Source organism: Hylaeus anthracinus, unplaced genomic scaffold (genome assembly GCF_026225885.1).
Source record: "Hylaeus anthracinus isolate JK02 unplaced genomic scaffold, UHH_iyHylAnth1.0_haploid 11989, whole genome shotgun sequence".
Lineage (NCBI taxonomy): Eukaryota > Metazoa > Arthropoda > Insecta > Hymenoptera > Colletidae > Hylaeus > Hylaeus anthracinus.
The window spans coordinates 9,971,597-9,988,239 of NW_026534337.1; the positions used below are offsets into that span (position 1 = coordinate 9,971,597).

Sequence of the window (16,643 nt, forward strand, 5' to 3'; positions counted from 1 at the left end):
TCGAAACCCCGGGGGCTCGGTAGAAAACGAAACCATGGAGAGAAGAGGGGCACGATGGACGAAACGTGCTCCTGGGGAAGGAGACGAGGGCAATGCCAATGCCAATAAGAGCATTATGGTCGGCCTTAAAGAGGTGGAAAAAAAGACTCTCACCGTCCGTCTGGTGTCTGTCTGCCTGGCGACTGTCTGGCTCTACGCCCGACCGCTTCGCGATCCAAGCCGCTGTCCCAGCGATTTATGGATATACTTTGTGCCTATCGATCGCCGGATCGGGGCCTTTGAGATTTTTCGACGGAAAATTCGTTGGGGATTTGAGATCATTCGGAAAGGAAAGAGTGCTCGACGAGTTTCTCGATACACCTGACGTAGAGTTCTTGTGAAAGTGATATCTCTGATTCACACTGTACCTACCTGAAACCTATTTCTAAGCTTCTTAATTCAAATTCAATTTGTTCGGAGGGGTCGTTTTGAATGCACCTTTCAATAGCACGCAGAAGTTAATGTTGGCCTGTGTAACTGCCTCGATATAATATTAACCCTTTGCACTCGAGGGATCTTTTTCTGGTATCTACCAGCAACTCGAGATGCTTACATTCTATTGCCACGAATACTAAGTTCAGATTGACTTCGAAAATGAGATCTCTACGTTGAGATTTGAGAATCAGGTCATCTTTGCCTCACCGACAGACATTTTTTTGACACTTCGAGTTCCAAAGAAATTAAATCTGAAAAGCTAGTGGTTAATAAAGAAAATCCTCTTCTAAACTCTGTAAAATCTTGAGGCCTAATAATCTATTCCAAAAATGTGTAATTGCATCGATATTAAATCGAAAGGCTCGAAAATCGATGCATGCTAAGATCAAAATTGTAAGAAGAATTATTAATAAGAGACACAGTTCAATTCTCCAGAAGATTTATGAATTCATTTAAAAATTTTACGTTTAGCAAGGTTCGCGATCTCGCGACATCGAGAGATTTAAATTACGCTTGCTATTAAAAGGATTGAAGCCGACCCAGGGAGGCATAATACGGCGAAATTTCTCATGCCTCGGGGACAATAGATCGTATGCAGTACGGGGATGCCCATAACGCTTGATAAACGAGTAAATTTTCGGACGGCTTCCATTTAAGCGGCGTGTCGCGCGCTGCCACTTCGGCTCCCTTTATTCTTCGTTTCTGGGGAAAAAGATCCCGCGGCCCTCGCGAAATTTATCGGCCAACATTTATAACCCGTCGGCCGCGTTATCGGTTTTATCGTAGCCCGATGCGAGCGGGCCATCCCGCGTGAAAAATTGTTTTCGCCGTTTCCTGCCCCGCTTCCTCGGATTAAACGCGATTCCCACTTAGTCCAGTCGCTCCAGAGCGACATGCACTGGACACCGTAGTAAAATTCTTGACGAGCTGATTTTTGTTTAGTACCTACATTTTTCGAGGCATGTCCATAGTCACTTCATATTTTCCATGGTCACTATATCACAGCTCATCACAGATGCAAAATGATAACTCTTTGCAAATACCTCTGAAACTGCGTTTATTGTTAAAATATTTCTTATCGAAAAGAAAGACTACACACTTTTGTACAAACAGGGAATGATAAATATTTGTCGTATAATCATTTGTTTACAGTGTATGCAGTGCGTTCAAACAAATCCACGATTTATTTCTACGTTCTATTGAATATTCCAGACCTGAGCAATCACAACACCGCAATTATCGTATTGCAATAGAGCTTACAATGTTAGATAGACACTACAGTCATTGCACCTATGTACGACAGCAAATAATTTTAAATTAAAACTGAATACCTTCGCTGCACTTGAAAGAAGAGCTGTCATTCTGAACGTGTAAGTGAAGGCACCGCTTGAAGAGTGAACGCGTTAATGAGATTTTTGCAACGCAGATCGCGCGCGATTAGAATCGCCTTATTGCGAAATTATTCGCTGGCCCACTTCCGGCCGCGATCCATCCGCCCCCGCCGAGGCTCGTTAACAGGTGAACGTCGCCCGACGAAAACAAGGCCCACCTGAGGTCGTGCACCTCTTCTTCCTCGAAAAAGATTTTCTCGTACACTCGACGGCCGAAAGTGACGGTCATTTCCGCGGTACTCTGAGAGATTTAACGAAACTGACATGGAACATCCGCGAAGTGAATCCTGATGAAACTGAAAGTTTGTTGAACTACCAAAACGAAGGATATTTTAATTTATTATACTTATACACCTGTATTCAAAGGGTGAACGATATTAAACACAGGAGGATGTCTTTCTAATCCTTCTAAATTTTTAGAGTAGAGGTGGTAACAATTATTCTCTGTCAAAACCTACGAAGTAGGTAGTAGTAGTGAATGAAACTTAAAAGGGTAGCTTGAGACTGTTAGTTTCAGCCCTTGAATTCGAGTAACTACATAACAAAAAAATTGTATTCTTTAGTTTCGATTGATTTATAAAATAGGATAGTTCTATCAAAATTAAAGGGAAGATGAATACTTGGTAGACGTTCTCTGCAGGCGAAACTCGCGGTACAAGAGTCAGGTATACGCATGCGTGCGACGAGTATTGAGTTCAAAATCGATGCATGCTTTCCCTGTTGAATAGAGGGCAGACCCTGACTGATCTCTTTGTACAATCGCACTTTCGATTTGTAAACAGAGCTTACGCTTTGTAAACCAGCCCCCTCAAGGTTCTCGTGGGGTGTGTTTAGACGCATAGTGTCTCATAATTACGAGTACTATAATTTCAAACAGGTGATTAGAAGTCTTAACAGTCAAAATACACAGTCGTTGATCAAATGATTGAAATCACTGCAAAAAGAACTCTTTCTTCAACACATACCGAGCGACAACAAATATTTGACCAAGGCACATTTTGGAATAACAAATCCCGTACAAATACTCGTTTAATCAAACATGGTATAGCTTCTTCGAAACAGAAAAATCTGTTTTCCTCCGTGCTTAATAATTTGATCAATAATTCATCACGAAAATTAATCGCGATTTAAACACAAGAATGCCAAGGTTCATTGCCGCTCCAAAGGTTATTGCGTAATTGTTTACGCTGAATTTTATAGCTTCCACTTCGTCTGCAGTATATTCGCCGCGAATGTTGTCTGTCATTAATTCGTTCGAATAGACGTGCCTCGGTTCAGATAGAGTTTGTTCGACGAGCTTTATCTCTGACGCAATAATTGCCCACAAAGAGACACCCGTAGTCGCATTCCCTCAAAGAAACAGAATTAATAATCCCAGGTTGAATCCCGCAGGTTGAATCCCCGTCGTCGCGGATACCGTCGGATAGAGTGGTGGAGTTAGATCGCAGAAAGAGGAGTTAGGATAATAAATCGAATCCCCCGCAATTGGCGAGGATTTCAGCCACCTTCGACGTCGACGCGGATGCGGTGGCGCGAGCACAAAGGATGCAGCGTGATTCGCGAAGGTCGATGCACGCGAATTTCGTCGAACATCGCGTGATCGCCTCCCAGAGGGGCAGGAGCAGCGGTGAAATGAGGTTACGCGATGCACGTAAGTGCGGTAAGAGTTCGTCGTCTTCGCATACGCGTTCATTCGCTCCTCGGAGCGTCGATGAGTCATACTGCTTCGTTTCCTGCTGTTGTCGACCAGTCATAGTCCGCTCGTGGCGGCTCCAAGGGGTCCTCGACGTCGGCGGGATGGGCGGAGAGGAGGGAACGAAGGGTCCCCAGGGTTAGGACCGCGTTTCGGGGCCTGAAAAACCGCTTGGGGATCGGACGGTTGCTAGCCACGAACCTGTTCTTTCGAAAAATCATGTGATTCATCTCGCTTCTGACTAACCTGGCTGATATTTCGCTGAATCCCTCCTCTCGATGGCTTTCGCCTTGATGAGTCAATGGTCGCAGATAGCGGACCGTATACACAAACAATGCGATCCGCTGGATACGGACCGTGGTGTTCGAGACTTGCTGTCACCTGTGTTTGATACCCGATATCGCCGAGAACGATGAATTACTTGAATCCACTTAGCGTTACGTAACTCGATCGGTGTTATTGTTATCATTGGAAGGTTCAACGGATTGCTACCTGCATCGACTCGTGAAGATTGCAAAAGGGCGTTATTTCGCACTTGTTACGATTTGAAATTGTATAGGTGGATGCTTGTAGGGGATACATTGATTTTTGAGCGAGCACGTGGATAGGAAAACGTGGGAAGAAGAGTAAAAATGAAAATTCGTTTATGTTCAGGAGAGGGGAGGTGTAAGATAAGAAAAATATGATTGTCGAAGATAGCAGGAAAAGTAGGCCGAAGAGAGGAAGGGTAGATATCACGTGAAAGAATAAACTAGTACGTGTTAATGTTTGCTGAAAAGAAGAATTATTTCTGGTGATTCAGACGAATCAACGGATATTCTAATTTCCCATTGTTTTTAGGCCTTGGAAAGTAGGTTCTGAAAATGGTTTTTTTAGATCTTCATTTGACTGGCTAAGAATCATCTCAGGCCCTCGTTTGATACTCGATTACTATTTAGCTTCGAGAAGTGATACGCTCTGATCTCAATATAGGGTTGACAAAGAGCACTCGTAACACAAGTTCAACAAGAGGTCGAAGGAATAAACAATTCCGATACCGTATCGTCTAAATACACACATCTGTGTTGACACTGTTAACGGATAAGCATACGAAGGTGCATGAAAAAAAAACTTGCTACAATTCTAACACATTCCACGACTAATAAAAGCTTCGAGTATTTCGAATCTGGAACAAGTCGTCAATAAATTAGATGAATCACTCCATGTTTCTATTCTCATACTGAACATTAATTATATTCTTATTGAAATGTTCTGCAATTCCAACGTGACTCACGAAAATACTCAAGAAAAAGTTCAAAGTGGATTGCTCGTTTTTAGTTATTGTTTCCAACTTGGCAGGTTTCCTTCCTTTTATCGCAAAATATGTAGATATACTCGTTACTACGACGGACACGACTTACCCTGCTTTCATCAGAAGGTCGACAAACCGCATTACTCATTGCTGGAATCTTGTAAATAACCGTGTTGTCGACTCGACTGAACACCTACGACGTACAAAAATATAATCTCTAGTAAAAGCAAGGCGAAAGCAGTTGCGACTCCAACCTCGTACTGCAATTGTAATTCGCGTGAAATTGTGATTAGTAAATGGCGATTGAATACAATTAATTACTTAATATTGTCGAGGAATTTATTGAATTTGTAAATTCGTATCACTTGTAAATTTATATTCGTTACACATTTTTATTTCTTCTCGAGGGAATTCAAAAAATTACGACTGTGAAGTCGACCTGTTGCGCCACGTTACATTGGAACTTTTAAAAATTGACCAGCAGAGAATAAAATAATAGCAACGCTTCTAGTGATATTTAAACGATATTTATTTATCCGTGTTATCACAGATATTCTGTAAAATACGAAAGATCTAAAATATTCAGTTGCAAACTACTGTACTCAAAAATGACTCAAAATACAGCAGATAGAATACAAAGAAACTCGACATTTTGAATACAGGCACGTTCTTCAAACATAATAATCGAGAGTCCAAGGAGTACTTGCTACCGGCGTACGAACGAATCCGATTAAAAATTTTCCGCGAGTTGGCCGGGCGATGGCCGTCACGCGAGAGAAACGGGCGAGTCGACGCGCGATGGAATGCGCTTATCAGTATATTATATGAAACAAATTCTCTCGCGATTGCACCTGCCCCCTGCGATTATGAATTTCGCTCCGCCCAGAGGCACGGATAGAGAGCGTGCTGGCGGCAAGCGGAGATGCCCGATTCTGCGTAAAACGGAGCGCGTCGACGGGGACACGAAACGCGAAAAAAAATACGTCCCCGGATATCCATCGGATGGAAATGACGTGACTCATCGGCCTGGTATCACGGCCAATGGTAGCGGAGGCGGCTTGCAGGTAACATCACGATTGGTTCGCGCAGGGTAGCGAGACGACGAACGCGAGGCTCCCATTGGCGGGAAAGTGGCGAAGGCGCGTGCCCCGCTTGTGCACCCGTGCTGTCCCTCCAAGACCGTCTACGATAAATCTTTTCGAGATTAGAGCAGCCACCGACAGTCATTCTAACAATTAGCTTGCGTGCGTGCCTACCTCAATCTCCTACGCTCTCCGTATCTCCTCGTGTACTACTGCCTGTTGATATCTCTCCGCTCTACGCTGTCTTCGTATGCTGACTACTCTACGCTTCACGATCTTGGTGAGTTTGCTATTTATTTAGCGTATTTACGTGTTTGTCGCGACAGAGATTTCCTTCACGGTCGGGTGTATTTAAATACGCGAGCGCGGTGTTTGCGTTGGGTAAAGCACGATTGCCATCGATCGCGCGAAAAACGTCCGCGTGTGGGAGACTTTGGGTGGATGAATTCGTGGATGCTTCGACACGTTCGCTACCAGTATTGGAAAACTGTCCTTCAGAGACCAAGCGTAGTGATTCTGTTTAACGTTCCGTGAAAAATCGATAATTAGAAATTTGTAGAAACGAAGTACGCGATTTTTCCGTCGTTATTGTTTCCAATATATTTTTCGGTTCGTTATTCGTGTATTGGCATGAGACTGTCTAATTGTGTTTTTTGTATTTACACGCAGATATTTCGTTGATTGTATGTAATTTATCGTAGATTGTGTGAGATCTATCCGTAGATTGTACTTCATTTGCTTGCACGAACACGAAATAGACAGTCGTCGTTGACCTACATATGACACTTGTTAACGAACGTGGGTATTTGTATTCGTCGATATAGAAACGCGTCACTGGAAACCGTAGAATCATTTCCCTTAGATTGCCTCCCGGATCGATTCGTCAGGGCGCAAACATGTGACCTAATTAAAAATTCGCGCGCGACGAAACGGCAGACGAAACTCTCCCGCTAATAAGTCAGAGGACACTTTTCGAGCTATTCGAAAGCAATTTCGTTGAAAGTTAATTTAAACCTGATGATTCACTTTTGCACGCGAATAACGTCAGAGATTGCTCTTTCAACGGAGGAATCTGGAATGAAAAGCAATGGCTTTGAATAGGTCTGTCTTTATAATTTTATTATAGATATAAAATGAAAGAGTAGCAAAGACTAATCAGCTGACCTAGCAGAAGTAATGCTATTAGTCATTAAGAATTTTAAAGTAACCTTTACCACGTATATACTAATGAAAAGTAGGAAGTAGTAAAATAATTACTCTTGTGGTGTAATTATAACAAACTATTGCTTTCAATATCTTTATAATTTTCATTATTGATCCTGACTCTGACAAATTATATAATTCAGTCCAGTTTGGAACTCCAACATGAAGGAGTAGCAAAGACTAATCAGCTGACCTAGCAGAAGTAATGCTATTAGTAATTAAGAATTTTAAAGTAACCTTTACCACGTATATACTAATGAAAAGTAGGAAGTAGTAAAATAATTACTCTTGTGATGTAGTTATAACAAACTATTGCTTTCAATATCTTTATAATTTTCATTATTGATCCTGACTCTGACAAATTATATAATTCAGTCCAGTTTGGAATTCCAAAATGAAGGAGTAGCAAAGACTAATCGGCTGACCTAGCAGAAGTACTGCTATTAGTCATTAGGAATTTTAATAACCCCATCATCCTCTTCAAATATATACATCTTTCCAAGCTTGCACCATCAAAGCCGGTACCATTCTCAATTAATTAATGAAAAACATTTTCCCTGCTCGACGATCGTCACGGGTGCGCATACGTTGAGGACGTCACGTTCTCAGACAAGGTCGAACGAAGGAAATCCGTTATCTACCGCGAAGTAGTCATCCTTTAGGGAACGCACGTGGTCGGCGTAGCGATATTCCGCGCTCGGAGCACACGTGAGCCCTTATCTGAAAACGATAGACCGTTTATTAGCGTGCAAGGGCAGGTTCCCGGTTTTCCGAGGTTATCGTTAGAAGCCTCCGTGTCCCACGATTAGCCTCGCTGATCATACTCTTTTTGTTCTGCCTAAACGAACCGTGCTCCTATCTATTGGACCTTGATGATACACCTCGACTGCGGCCGGTTATCTGCGATTTCCGCGCGTCTACCTGCATATTACGCCCTCGCAGCTGGGAATGCGCGCCCATGCACCTGCGAGCGCACAGGCTTACTCACAACGCGAGCATTCGTTCCTCCTCCGCGCCTACTCTTTCGCGCGCGTCTCCTTCTTTCTTTTCCCTTTCGTTCGACATTTTTCCACCGATCGTTTCTATTCCTCGACACGGTATGCAACGAAACCCTCTGGCTGAATCAAGGACGAGAAGTTCGGAAGCTTCCACGCGGGCAAAAACCACGACCTTGTGGCACGTTGTTGCGGTAGCGTGATTCGGCGAATCGGATCGACCTGGATTCCAAGCTGAGTTATGCTTTGAAGGATTAGGAGTTTGTGGAAATTCCCACGCGAAGAGAATTTAATTTGCGAGGTTTGTTTTTGTTTTCGGACGCCGCCGATGAAAAGCATCCAGGACTCGCGTAAACGCGTTTTAATTCAACGATGCTCTTGCTTGTGAAGTATTATGGTAAATGCGATAGGCAGAGTGTTACTGTACAAAGTAATTATAATGCAGGAAACCGCGATAACACACGATAAAATGACAGTAATTTAGAATCAGTCGTAGGTTATCCGCAGCAGAGTTCGAACAAAGAAACAATGAAAATTTTGTTTGGCAATGTAGACTCACGGTTATCTTGATTTTATTTAAAGAGAGGTACAGAAAATCCTCGGATTTTTAATTTAGTTCATTAGCTAGCTCTCTTTACTGTATTGCGTTTGAACGTATGCCAAAACATACCAATAAATCGCAGAAGAACTTTATACCAACAAGCTCGAATTGAGCCATTTTTAATGAAACGTGTACTCCTACACAGAGACTCCAATCACTCTATCGATCACCACGCAGCAGAGTGCTGTAAAAGCCTTTGTTTTCGAAAGGAAATTCAGAGACGTAAATAATATACGAACGTATCCAAGGATGCAGAGCAGACAATGTCGCGAAGGGCGACAGACAGACAAGCAGCTTTTGCGGCTTGGCTCTAAGCTGCGGCAAGCTCGTTATCGCATCCGCAAACACCCTTGCGAGCGTCTTGTTTCCGCTTTTCGATTTACGATCCCGCGTTTATGGAGTGGCCAAGCGTCCTTCGCAGCGTCGATTGATATAATTGCTTCCCCGGAAGGTGAGCGATCCCGCTTCCAAGTAACACTGTTACGCAATCGTCAGCTTCGGTTCGTACGAAACTTTATGGCGCGTTAGACTGTGACTACGTCCAGCTTCGTCCACGTGGAAATTAATATCGGGACCCAAGCGAGCTGACAGTGGACAGAAATAATTGGCCAAATCGGTTTGATGGCCTCAACCGAGGGTCCATCGACGTTTCCGTGCCGCGAGTTGGAATTCGAGTCTTTGGAGTTATAGAAAATCGTCAGGTCCATCTTTTTGGAGTTCTTTAATTTTAACCCTTTGGAAACTTGTCTTTTTTTCGAATTATTCCGTAAATAATAATTATATTCCATACAAATTCTTATAAATTTCTTGAACATAAAGGATTTGTGTTCGCGGTGGTGTCATTATCCAAATTTGTTAGACTTCTACCCCTGATACTCGGCATCTGAGCGCAAAGGGTTAATTATGTTGAGGAAGCAGGATTGGAACAGTGTTTTGACATCAATTTTGTCTATGTTTAACATTTTATTTATTAAGACCAGTGATTATCTACAGAAACCTTTGATTGTGTTGTTAGTTGTCTACTGATGTTTAGTTTGAGTAACCAGACGTAGTTTTTGATATGCTCAGGGAACAGTTCCTTATCTATATTATAGCCTTTTCTAAAACAGACAATTAATAAAGTATCACAGGATTGATCAGGGCGTCTCTCTTCATTGCGCTTGTCTCAACAAGTGGCCCTCGCCAAAAATATACTACAATCGGTAGTAGATCAAAGATCCGAGACCTTGTAACATCGAATCAGTTTGGAAAAATCGCCGCGAGGCGTCTGAAAACGTTAGGGGAACGGCTTCCTCCGGTTTTATCGAGGGATCCCATCGCGTTACGTGTCCCGCGTAAGTACACGTGTCTCTGGGCCTTCGTGACCGACGCGTTGCAGTTCCCGGAACGGAGTTCTTTCGCTTGCGGGCCCCACTTAGCGCGCACTTAGTCGCCGGTTCCACAATTACGAAATTACCGATATTAGTTGCATCTTCGCACCTGCGCGACCGTTCTATAAATCGACGTTTCGCGGTAGCATAAACCTGACGCGTTTTCGAGACGTTCGCGGGCTTTATCGCTTTCTCCGGACCCTCTGTGTCGCCCCGTCACCGTTATCAGTGATAACGGGGAACGCGTTTGTTTGCAGACAGTCGTGGCACCGTGAGTGCACTTGCTCGTAAAAGAAAAAAAGAAAAGGAAAGAGGCGAGGGTAAAGGATAGGAATATGTAATTAGCGTTCGACCCAACGATTACGAGTCTTCGGCGAACCCACGAGTAATCTTCGATCGGGTTGCTCGATAATCTTCCTTTCGACCGTCCTCGATCCTCTTTGAAGTTTCGTGAACTACGGGATCGCACGATTTTATTGACGTTTGCTGAAGATACCAAACTGGGATCGATCGTTTCGCGCTTTGTTTGCACGAGATATTATTTCGCGAACGTGTTCGCGAATTTCTCGATGGACAACAATGCCACCTCGATACGGTGTTGGATATTTGCGACAACAGTCAATAAACCGTGCCAGGGGAGGTATTAAAATACATGCCCACAGCTTTCCGGTTATTATTATTCACGCGATGTTTTTTTTCTCTCCCCGTTATCGGGTGTCCTTGTCTGCTGGCTAAGGCCACTGGTTATGCGCGAACATGTCTCAGCCCGTTTAATGGTTAATGTAACAATCGAACATCCTGTAAAAAAAAAAATAGAATGTGCATTGTACATCTAAATTTATCAGATCGGTTTTACTCTTCGTGTCTTATGTGTAATTGAAACTAGAAACTTTAAACATCAAGTGTAGAAATTAATTAGAGATGCCGGAGACGTTGGATTAATTGGAATGAAATTATTTGAACGTTCTGGGAACCACCTTTGGAATCTTTGGTGTATTTAATCAATGTTTCCCTTGGAACGAGAACCATGAATATTTTTTTAAGCGCAGACTATGCATGAATCGCAAGGAATAAATGGGTTAATAATTTCTCGCGGAACGATTCGTACCCGGCCGGCATTTGCACAGAACAAGCAATAAATCTGGTTCGATGAACCGACGGGAAGGGTGAACGCACCAATGGCCCGATAAAAATGATAAGAAATGCAATTCGTGCCCTGCGATTCTCCATCCAGTCGTTTCTCGCTCGCCTCGTTGCATCGCTCTGCATACCTGATAATTAACGTTTCGAAATTCACGGAACTCGATCGTAGAAGTCTATATTCCTCTAAGTGGCTTCTCGGATAAAATAAAATTTTCACGAAAAGTTTCGAACCGACGATTCAAAGTTCCGAAACGTTTCGAGTATCGTCCTTTCTTTGTTGTCAGACGTATTTGTAACCGCAATAATACGGGAAGCACAGAAAAATACATGTTAGTCACATTTTCTTTTATATCGCCTGATGGACTACTGACGTCAACCTCCACGCGAAAGACAATAGTAGCTGTTTCGTGCGAGTTACAGCGCACGAAAGAGTAGCACGCACGTCCAAATCCATTACAAAATTTCAGTCTTACCGTAACGAGAAATCCATGGCCATCCACGACGCGATAAACTTGTAACGACGTTATGGATAGTAGCGAGTGGCGGCAGCAGGGAGGTCAATATAATTCTAAAGGTCCTCGACTCATCTGACCTCACAGTTGAAGAATACTCAACCTAGCTCAGGGATTCCCAAACTGCTTGCGAGGGGATCAAGTGCTTGGGTAAAGATAGTAAATCTTAACGTTAACAATGTTTTTTGGGGGTTAGTAACGCGTGGGATTATTTGATGACGTTTAAATGCCCTAATGACGTATCTACAGAAACTTAATAATACAAAGTGTACCCAAGTTTAGAAATCAAACTGAGCGTTACATGAATAAAAAGAGAATGCATACAAAGTTCCAATAAAATTCTAAGGAAGAGCAAATCAGTAGCTGGACCACACTCTCCCATCAAATTTATATCGCATGCCGATCGATCGTCCTTGTATAAGACCGTAAGAGTACAGAGATCGATTCAATCCTGCACGCGACGAGAAGAAAAGTGTTTCATGGCTAAAAACGTTTGGAGAACGCTGACCTAGCCAATCAGTGGACCCGTTCGCCGCCACGGTTTCGCTCGCGGTATTCGTTGGTAACCTTGCGTCGCGGTCGGGCCAATTGCTCGTCGGACGGGTAGGGTTTTTGCTGGACACCGAGTAGGAGCGTCGTTTAATAACTCTGCTCTTGCCGTTAACCTCGTAAACGACGGCAACAGTGTATCCGTAAATACTGCAAGGGACAAGAAACCCGTTCGGACTTGTCCAGGGTGGACACGTGTCGCGCGACATACACGAGCGATAACACTCTTTCCCGCCGCGATAATTGCCCTGATAATTAAGACGCTTCGTTAATCGAGGGAAGACTAAACTTTCGACCTCCGCTCCTCTTGCGGGCGTTTCAACGCCTGGACGTAGTACGCGGATTAAAATACGCGATGATCGGAGACGAGGGACATTTTATTCGAGTAATAGATTTAGAATAAAATCAAGCTTTCATTGATTTGCATCGTTGACAATTTTTATATCTGTTTATACTCTTATTTTATCATTACGAGTTGCGATTCTTACTCCGCCTTCGTAATTATTTTTTCTTTTTTATTATTTGTTGTATACTATTCGTGCAATGTATTTACACCTGCACCAGAAACGAGTTTTGCATTAATTGATCGCGTAACTCGGCTTGCGATTTATTCTCTATTACCGTTCGTTCTTAGAAAGGTTCATGTAGATAAGTATTATGCTCGTCCCTGGTTGTAATTTGTTATCGATTCGAGCGCGTCTCGATCCAGCGCGGTGTATGTAACACTCGAACGCGTCCCCTTATCAGGTTTAATTCGTCTCCGTTACATATTGACCGATTACACCGCGAATGCGCGTTATCTGAAGCACCTGCCCGTGTAATCTTCGAAAAGACGGCCCGAACGATAACGGTGTCTCGTTTCCAGCGACTCTTCCCAAGCCTTGCGTCTCCTGCAATTTGTACACGTTGCTCGCAAATTAAAATTTTTATTGTGATTTTAGACTGGACGTAAGCCTTCTTCGGAATTCCATTTTTTAATTGCAACCGCGGATTATTTTGTTCATAAATCACTGGCGAGGTTTCTTTCGCAGACTTTCTTAAGAGTCTTGAAAGTGTCCTGGAAAGATTGCAATGAAATTCGAAACACTCCGGAGTACAATGTCGCCCGTGCTAGCTCGTTCGACGGATTTCTAAAGCTCGACGACGAAACGGTGCGAGATCTCGAACAGGTTTGCTCTGGAACGAAGTTCCTCCCTCGATTTCACATCGACAAAGGAAACTCGTCGTCGAATCTTCGGAACGCTCTCGAAAGCAATATCGCGATAGAACGTCTTCTTCGACGCGTTTTCAGGGGTCAGAAATAAAATCGCGTAAGAACGCAAACATTGCTCGAAACGAGGCGTACGACGGAGCAATACGTCGCACTCGTATTTCTATCGTTACTCGCAGAAAGTAATGCACAGGTATCCTTTGGAATCAATGTTGACACATTTCGTCTGTGACGTTGATAGCAAACGTATTTTTCTTAACACGGAGTCGACACTTCATTTCATTGTTCTCAAACAAAGGTCACGAAAATTTAGATCGAAACAAGTATTGAATTTGGAATAAAAGAAATCTCTAAACAATTAAAAAGGATTTTCTAGAATAAACTCGAACCGTTTCCATCGCGAGGTTCCTTTGAAATATGAAAATCCTTTAATTAAAATTTTCCGTTCCATGCTGATACGGTGTACTCGAGACAATACATATAGAATCCCCATTCATTATAAACGCGTTTCATTTACGTATATCGCATAGTTTACGGAGAACAATGCGTACCTACACAAAAGTGTTGGCCGAGTTTCCTCGGGGCTCTACTGTTCCAGATAAAATTCCTCTCCGGCGTGCGAGAATCGGCGAGGTCCACGTTTTTCCCATGAAACTCATCGCTAATGGTCCTCGATTAACGCGAAATTCGAGCAGCGGAAAACCGAAGTGTTTGACGCGCCGACAAAGCGTGGATCATCGTGGCACGATCGTGCATACTGGAGAGAAAAGTGGCGCAGGTTCCTGGACCGGTGACCAGCGGTGTCCGCCCACGCGAGGACGCTGCTGGTTCTAAAAATATACAATCCGGTCCGTACATACGGTGCTACCGGTTTTAAATCTCGCCTGCTACCGTCCAGGAACCGATTCGACGCTTTCGATCGGAACGAAGCGAGTGGCCCGCGAGAAAGAGGGAAGAACGACGGGGGTGGTCGCTTTCGGGCACTTCCGAGTCGCTAAAATCGCGGATCGTTAACGTTGACCGTCGCTGGAGCTGTTGCGCGAATTTCGATCGTTAATCTTTTATCTGGCGAGCACACGCGCGCGCAGGTTGTCGCACTATTTCAATGAATACCAGATTGGTCATTCCACGCCGAATCCGAGCACTTCCTGACGAGAGATATCAATGAAACTTAAGTATGTTGTAAACTAGGGAAAATTGGGGGAAGTTTAAGTCATCGCTTTTCTGATTTCGAATTTGTTTAACAAATACAGAACCTCGAAGCTGATCATTTTTAGCTATTCCTGTTCGAATTTTTATTTCTGAATATCCCAACTGAATCGCGTTCCTCTGGCTTTTCAATCCGGTATCTCCACTCCGTGGCGATTGGAAAATCAGGTGATTCATTGGAAAAACGTCTTCGGATTAAATTCAGCTATGCTTCCGTTTTCCCACACTTCCGCATGACGCACGAGGATATCATAATTTCGCCTGCAATACCTGCTTACTCCCATCCACGCGATAAGGGCTATTTATAGAAATATGTTTCTATGTTCCTCGATCGCAATCCGTCGTTGAAGTAATATTCATAAAATAATCTTTGCATTCGCGTGGACGAGTGTTCGGTTGATAAATCGAACTTAATGCTGAGAGATAAGATAAGCGTGGAAGCTTTCTTATAAAGACGTGAAGGGACTCGGTGGATGTTAGTGTGTATTCAATCCTTCCGAGAATAACCACGATACGAGCGTCAAAGTTTCGAGAACGAAGAGAGATAGATTAGCTCGTAAGAGCGTCTCACGTAAGTTTGAACTGTGCCGCAAGAATCGAGTCTTAAGTATACCGACAACTATTCGATTTTCTTCGCGCTTTGAACGGAACATCACGAGTATCGAGTACTGGAAGCGGTACTTAAATGAAACTTGAAGAAAATTGCACGCACGCTCGAATTTTTATTAAAATAAATATATTTCAAAAAAATTTGAATAATTAAATCAATCGGAATTTTACTTAAAAAATTGAGAAGCTATATGCATCCATCACCGAAGAATTCAGTTTCAATGTAATAAACGACGATCTCGAACGGCCACCGATTAATCCAATCGTCAATTGTCGCGGAGGATTAACAATTATCTGTCTTAATCGCGTTCGTCAATCGTTGATTTGATTAAAATCGGTTCATCGGTACCATCTTTCCCGTATCGATCGTTGCTCGAGCACCGAGATAAAAAGAGGAAGGCGCAGAGAATCACCGTGGAAAAGAACGATAATAGTCGCGTTGCGAAGGTAAAGCTCGGTAGCAGCGGCTCGCCATTATCAGCTAATTAAGACCCCCGATAAAATCTAATCGACACACGAGCCATAAATCACGTGGACGAACGGGTCGCGATGCGGAAAAGTAGTTCGAGGCATGCCCGAGCGATCGACGTTTCGCATCCAGTCAATTAATATCTTTCTACGTCCGCGCGGACGAATTTGATTAACGGCACCAAGTGCATCTGCCTAGGACAGTGGTGGCCAACTGTTGTCGCTAGTGGCCCAAGTGAGTAACACAAAATAAGTCCAAGTAAAGCTCGAGTATTTAAAATTCTCTTCATTGAATTTTCAACGTTTTCGACAGTCTCTCAATCGTACATCTTCGGAACAGTGAGTTACACGCGATGAATTGGAATATATCGCGCGATATAAAAGTAGAAAATGTATCGGAATGCATTCTGATAGATTGAACGCATTGAGTACCATATAAATTAAACCTTAAATGTTCGTGCGTGTTAAACGCGTTACGTGGTAAAAAAAAAAAAAAAAGGTTGACAGGCACTGTCCTAGGCTGTTGCACGCGCGAAATTGCCCGTCGACCGGGTCCGACCGACATTAAGCATCGATCTGTCGATATCGATGTGCCATTCTCCGTTGGGATGGACAGCGACTCTCCTCGCCGACTCCAGTTTCTATCGTTCGTGGTGGTAATGTCATCTCTCTGTAACGTCATCCCCGATGCACCGAGGACTCACCTGGCCTTTAACTCTCTCATCTGATATATCCAGTGACAATGTCTATCCGCTCTGTTCCCCCCATTAATCTATTCTCCTCTTGCCATGTCGTCAACCCGCTCCCGCTGAATGCAGATAGGCCCTCGATCGTCGACTCGCA

At 43.5% G+C, this 16,643-nt stretch overlaps 1 protein-coding gene across 2 annotated transcripts in view; it reads left to right on the plus strand.

Annotated features, from left to right (window-relative positions):
- The window catches only part of LOC128887947 (uncharacterized), a 478,906-nt gene that overhangs the window by 426,541 nt on the left and 35,722 nt on the right, over positions 1 to 16,643 (plus strand). Inside the window, exon 2 of one of the 2 annotated variants that reach the window (XM_054144471.1) lies at positions 6,060 to 6,211. The gene's annotated coding sequence lies outside the window, so the exon portion shown is untranslated. Of the gene's footprint in view, positions 1 to 6,059; positions 6,212 to 15,209; positions 15,295 to 16,643 lie in introns of those variants that run through there. The other variant, XM_054144472.1, reaches the window with a different exon arrangement.